Genomic DNA, 7,078 nt, shown 5'->3' with positions numbered 1-7,078 from the left:
ATCTGTATAAAGTACATATTTGCTTTTTTTCTGCTGATACCTGGAAAAATAAATTTTTATTCATAATGCGTGAAATATATGCCATTTTAGTTATATAGTCCTCTGATGTTTGTGACTTAAATAATTTACAGAAATATAAATTCTGGTCACACTTTAAGATTACATTTTAATTATCAATTGCATTTAAATTAGAGAGTGAGAACACAGCTTTCTGATGTATGTGTGAAGGGTAATAGTTGGCAATATTCAAATGAATAATTCTTGTGTCCCTGTGTCAATAAGATTTATATTTTTAACTAATGGAAGTTCTTTATCACATCCAATTAATGGGCTAATAATTTATAGCTATTTAAGATGAAGGCGATTCTTGTAAAGCAGTAATGCTAAAATGTCCAAAGACTGGCAAAGGTAGAAAATAACATTTGAATCTGTTTTGAAAAAAGCCTAAAATAAAATTCATCAGTACATTAGATATTTTCAAGTAGTTGGGTAAGGATAGTTGATCCATATAGCTGAGTTTATATAATAGTTTATGCTGTAGTGATTCCAGGATATAAAGGCTGAACATAAAAAACAAATTCATAATAAAATATTTATACTAACAAACAATACATTTATAGGTTTTTAAACATAAAGAATAAAATATTTTTATAATACTCTACAAATGACTGTAATTTGTATATGCAAAAAAATTATATGGGTTATTAGCAGCCTACAGTCCATGGTGCTGACCACAACCTCTGTAGCTAAGCAAAATACTCAGAAGTTTCAGGGCTTCAAGGTAAGACAGATAGCCCATCTCTAGGTGCTAGAATCACTTCAGGTTTTTTATACCCTGTCTCAATTTACAATAACTTGGACTGGCATAACTCCTTCTTTTGTTAGGTGAGAATGAGGGAGACATCATTTTCTCATTGGGCGATACACCTAAATTTACTCAGGGGATTGACCAAGCAATCAAGTCATAAGGTTGCTGGTAAGAGGATTTCAGGTAACCAAACAACTGATAGGGCTCAATGAAAGCAATAGCTGAACAAACAGATGAAACAAAATCTTGGGTATTCCTTGGGTAAGTAGTTGGGATATGAAGTTCTCTCATTATTTTACATGTTTAGAACAGGACAAACTCAAAATGTTGAAAAATAACTTTGTATCCTGTGTCTTACATACTAGAATGTAAATACTAGGAAAGAGAGAATTTGGGGACAAATTTACAGTGGGAAACTAAATACAATGTAATAGGACTTTTTTTCTGAGAAAAGGAGCTTAATAAAGTAATTAAGTAGTCCTCCTAGCATTTCAACATAGACACACTGAGGCAGGATCAAGATGGTAGAGAAGGAAGACTGTGAGCTCACCTCCTCCTAGTTTTGACACATCAAAACTACAAGTAAGTATATAAAAAGTCTCTCTGAGAATGATCTAAAGACTAGCAGAATGGCTATTCTACAATTAAGGATATATATATATATATATATATATATATATATATATATATATATATATATATATATATATATATATAAAACACTGAGACAGGTAAGAGGGGAAGAGAAGGAATTTAGTCAAGACCCATACCCCCAGTAGGCAACACACAGTGAAAGGAGATATCTCAAACTTGGAGGTCCTCCCTAAGGAGTGAGAGGTTAGAGTCCACTATGGGCACCCTAGCCCTGAGATCAGTACATGAAAGACAACTCCCCTCTAAATGGTTTTGAAAACCAGCAGGGCTTAGGACCAGGAGAGCCAGAGGACTGTAGAAAACTAAGAATCTACTCTTAAAGGGCACACACACAAATTTACTTGCTCTGAGTCCCAGCACACAGGAATCAGATTGAAAAGTGCTTGACACTCTAGCCAGCCTTCCATGGCTATTCCAGCATGCACCCCAGCCCACACTAGGCTCTGGCTCCAACACCACTGCCAAAGTAGTGGCTCCCAGCACACTCTGGGAAAAGCCCCAGCTGGTGCTGGGCTTTGGCTCTAGTCACCTTCCATCAAGGCAGCAACCCTGGGTGCACCCCAGGAGAAGCCCCAGCCTGTGCCAGGCTTTGGCTTTAACCCCTCCAGCTCCAGATCTCTTCCCCAGACACACCAAGGTGGTGACCTTGGCATGCACCAGAAAAGGCCTCAGCTGGGGCTTGCTTTAGCTCCAGCACTCTTTCTAAAGCCACCAGACACACTCAGTGTACATAGCAATGCTCCTACACAAGGACACATCTTCAAGACTGGGACAGGTAACTGTTTTGTCTAATTTATAGAGAAAAACACAAAAAGTCAAACAAAATTAGAAAACAGGAATATGTTCCAAGTGAAAGAGCAAGATAAATCCCCTGTGAGGGGGGGCAGGGGGGACTAATGATATGGACATAAGTAATTTACCTGATAAAGAGTTCAAAGAAACTGCTACAAAAATATTCACTGACTTGGAAGAAGAATTGAGGAACACAGTGAGAATTTCAACAGAAAAATTTTTAAAAAGTACTTATCAAAGTTGAAAAATACAATAAGTAAAATGAAAAATAGGTTAGTGGTAATCAACAGCAGATTAAATGATACAGAAAAATGCATAAGCAGCCTGGAAGAGAGAATAGCAGAAATCACCCAATCAGAACAGTACAAAGAAAATGTGAAAAAATGAGGATAGTTTAAGGGACTTTAGGGACAACATCAAGAATATTAACATTCACATTACAGTAGTTCCAGAAAGAGAAGAGAGAGAGAAAGGGGAAGAAAATATATAAGATGACTTAATAGTGAACAATTTCCCTAACCTGCACTAGGAAACAGACATCCAGGTCCAGGAAGCACAGAGAGTCCCAAACAAGATGAACCCAAAGACATCCACACCAAGACATATCATAATTTAAATGGAAAAATTTAAAGTTAAAGAGAGAATTTTAAAGGCAGCAAGAGAAAAACAAAGAGTCACATACAAAGGAACTCCTTAAGGCAATCAGCTGATTTTTCAGCAGAAACTTTGCTGGCCAAAAGGGAATGGCATGATATAGTTAAAATACTGAAAGGAAAAATACCTACAACCAGGATATCATTCAGGCAAGGTTATCATTCAGAATTAAAGAGAGATAAGAGTTTCCCAGACAAGAAAAACTAAGAGTTCATCACTACTAAACTGGCCTTACAAGAAATGTTAAAGAATCTTCTTTAAGTGGAAAATAATAGGCCATAATAAGAAATATGTTTATATGCAAAGGAAAAATATCTTGTCGGTAAAAGCAAATATATAGCAAAGGCAGTAGATGAACCACATAAAAAGCTAGTAGGAAGATTAAAAGACAAAAGTCATAAAATCACTATAACTGCAGTAAGCAGTTACGGGATACATAAGAAGATGTAAAATATGATATAAAAACATAAAAGTTGGATGGGGGAGTAAAAAATGTAGAGCATTTAGAATGTGTTGAATTTAAACAACTATTGGCTTAAATATATATATATATTTACATATGCATATATATATTTTTAAAATCTACATATAGATATAAACATACCTCATGGTAACAAAAACCCAAAAACCTACAATACATATACACACAAAAAGAGAAAGGAGCCCAAACATGACATTAAAGAAAATCATCAAATCACAAGGGAAGAGGTTAAAAAGAGAAGAAAAGAACAGAGAAGAACTGCAAAAACAATCAGAAAACAAGTAACAAAAGGTCAATAAATACACACTTTTCGATAATCACTTTAAATGTAAATGGACTAAATGCCCCAATCAAATGACACAGGGTAGCTGAATGGATAAAAAAGAAGACCCATCTATATGCTGCCTACGAGAGACTCACTTAAGAGCTAAACACACACATGGACTGAAAGTGAGGGGATATAAAAAGATATTGTATGTAAATGGAAATTAAAAGAAAGCTAGCTGGGGTAGCAATACTCCTATCAGACAATGTAAACTTTAAAACAAAGGCTATAACAAAAGACAAAAGGGCATTACATCATGATAAAGAGGTCAATCCATAAAGAGGATATAGCATTTGTAAACATATATGGACATAATACAGGAGCATCTAAATACATAAAGCAAATATTAACAGACATAAAGGGAGAAATTGAAAGTATGTAATAATAACAGGAGACTTTAATACTCCACTTACAAAAATGGATAAATCATGCAGACAGAAACTCAATAAGGAAACATTGACCTTAAGTGACACATTAGATCGGATGGACTTAATAGACATCTACAGAACATTCCACCCAAAACAGCAGAACATGCATTCTATTCAAGCACACATGGAAGATACTCCAGGACAGATCACATGCTAGGCCACAAAACAAGTCTCAATAAATTTAAGAAGATTAAAATCATATCAAGCATCTTTTCCAACAACAATGTTATGAAAGTAGAAATCAATATCAGGAAGAAAACTGGCAAAAACCTCAAACACTTGGAGACTAAACAGCATGCTACTAAAAAACAAATGGGTCAATGAAGAAATAAAAGAGAAAATCAAAAATACCTTGAGATGAATGAAAATAGAAACACAACTTTCCAAAATCTATAGGATGCAGCAAAAGCAGTTTTAATAAGGAAGTTTGTAGCTAAACAAGCCTACTTCAAGAAACAAGAAAAAAATCTCAAATAAACAACTTAAATTTACACTTAAAGAAATTAGAAAAAGACAAACAAACAAAAAACAAAGCCCAAAGTTAGTAGAAGAAAGGAAATAATAGAGATCAGAGTGGAAATAAATAAAATAGAGACCAAAAACAATAGAAAAGGCCAATGAAACTAACAGCCGATTCTTTGAAAAGGTAAACAAAATTGATGAATCTTTAGTCAGATTCATATCAAGAAAAAAAAAGAGAATGCAAAGAAAATTAGAAATGAAAGAGGAGTTACAACTGATGTCACAGAAATACAGTCATAAGAAAATACTACCAACAGTTATATACCATTGAATTGGACAACCTAGAAGAAATGGATACATTTCTAGAAACATACAATCTTCCATAACTGAATCAGGAAAAAATAGAAAATCTAGTATTGAAATTGAATCAGTAATCAAAAAATTCCCAATAAACCAAAGTTCAAAACCAGATGGCTTCACAGGAGATCTACCAAACATTTAAAGAGAAGAGTTAACACATATTTTTCTCAACCTAATTCTAAAAAATTGAAGAGGAGGGAACACTTCCAACTCATTCTTTTTTTTTAAACATATAATTTTTAAAATAATATATATTTTTAAATTTTCTTTTCTTTCTTTATTTATATTTTGGCTGCTTTGGTTCTTTGTTGCTGCACAGGGGCTTTCTCTAGTTGTGGCGAGTGGGGGCTACTCTTGGTTGTGGTGTGAGGGCTTCTCATCATGTGGCTTCTCTTATTGTGGAGCAAGGGTGCTAGGACCACTGTCTTCAGTATTTGTGGCACACAGGCTCAGTAGTTATGGTTCATGGGCTCTAGAGTGGAGGCTCTGTAGTTGTGGCACATAGGCTTAGTTGCTCCACAGCATGTGGGATCTTCCAGGACCAGGGCTCAAAGCCATGTCCCCTGCACTGGCAGATGGATTCTTAACCACTGCACCACCAGGGAAGTCCCAAACTCATTCTACAAATCCAGCATTACCTTGATAATAAAACCAAAGACCCTACCAAAAAAAAAAAAAAGAAAGAAATCACAGGCCAGTATCCCTGATGAACATAGATGCAAACATTTTCAACAAAATATTAGCAAACCAAATTCAACAATACATTAAAAGATTCATATGTCACCAAGTGGGATTTATTTCAGAGATGCAAGGATGGTGCAATATCCACAAATCAATCAATGCAATACACCATATTAACAAAACAAAGGATAAAAATCACATGATCATCTAAATAAATGCAGAAAAAGCATTTGATAAAATTCAACATCCCTTCATGATAAAAAAAAAACTCTCAACAAAAATTGTATAGAGGGAACATACATCAATATAATAAAGTCCATTTATGACAACCCTACAGCTAACATCATACTCAATTGTGAAAACATTATGGAGTTTCCTCAAAAATTAATAATAGAACTGTTACTGGGGCACCAAGACTGCTGCTGTGTAGATGCTACCTGGTGGTACTTTCTGCTGCCACTGCAGCAGGCCCCTCTCTGAAGAGTGCAGCCCTCCTCAGTCCAGGGGTATTACAGGCAACAAGGATCTTTCATACAGGGCCACCAAGTCTTGCCTCTGTACCACCTCTTCCTGAATATGGAGAAAAAGTTCATTTTGGGCTGATCCCTGAGGAGTTCTTCCAGTTCCTTTATCCTGAAACTGGTGTAACAGTAACCTATGTGCTCAGAACTGGGCTTATCTTATATTTACTCTCCAAAGAAATATACGTGATAACTCCAGAGACTTTCTCAACCATATCAACAATAGGATTGCTTGTCTATGTAGTTAAAAAATATGGTGCCTCTATTGGGGAATTTGCTGATAAACTCAATGAGCAAAAAATTGCCCAACTGGAAGAGGCAAAACAGTCTTCCATCAAACAAATCCAGGATGCGATTGATCTGAAGAAGTCAGAGTAGACACTGGTTCAAAAGCTCCATTACCTTTTTGATGTCCAAAGGAATAACATTGCTATGGCCTTGGAGGTTACTTAATGGGAACGGTTGCATAGAGTATACAAGGAGATAAAGAATCGCCTGGACTATCATATCTCTGTGCAGAATATGATGCATCAAAAGGAACAAGAGCACATGATAGACTGGGTGGAGAAGCATGTGGTGCAGAGCATCTATGCACAGGAGGAGAAGGAGACAATTGACAAGTGCATTGCACATCTAAAGCTGCTCGCAAAGAAGGCTAAAGCACAGCCAGTTCTGTAAATGCATCTATCCCAACTGAGAGAGCTAGAAATAGTTGACTGACTAAATGGAAACTAGCCTGTGTGACAGAATCTTTGTATATCGCTGTCTACTGAAGTTAGAGTTGATCTTTCTTAAAAATGAAAAGTTTGAGTTTCATATAATGCGAGAAATAAAACAGTCTATTGGCCAGTAAGATGGTTCTCTCATCCTTCTTGCTCTGCATTGAATTGTTCCATGATCACTTCTGAATAA

The 7,078-nt window shown here is 35.7% G+C and overlaps 1 pseudogene across 1 annotated transcript; it reads left to right on the top strand.

Annotated features, from left to right (window-relative positions):
- The first annotated feature begins 1,016 nt into the window (after positions 1-1,016).
- On the top strand, positions 1,017-6,844 carry LOC307176355 (ATP synthase F(0) complex subunit B1, mitochondrial-like; annotated as a pseudogene). The gene is made up of 2 exons: positions 1,017-1,069; positions 6,040-6,844. The product of its transcript is annotated as an ATP synthase F(0) complex subunit B1, mitochondrial-like (transcript).
- Positions 6,845-7,078: the final 234 nt, after the last annotated feature.

The sequence above is a fragment of the Stenella coeruleoalba genome (genome assembly GCF_951394435.1).
Source record: "Stenella coeruleoalba genome assembly, chromosome: 17".
In the NCBI taxonomy this organism is placed as follows: domain Eukaryota; kingdom Metazoa; phylum Chordata; class Mammalia; order Artiodactyla; family Delphinidae; genus Stenella; species Stenella coeruleoalba.
Note: the sequence above shows the minus strand (reverse complement) of the source record. Positions and strands in the feature narration are given on the sequence as shown.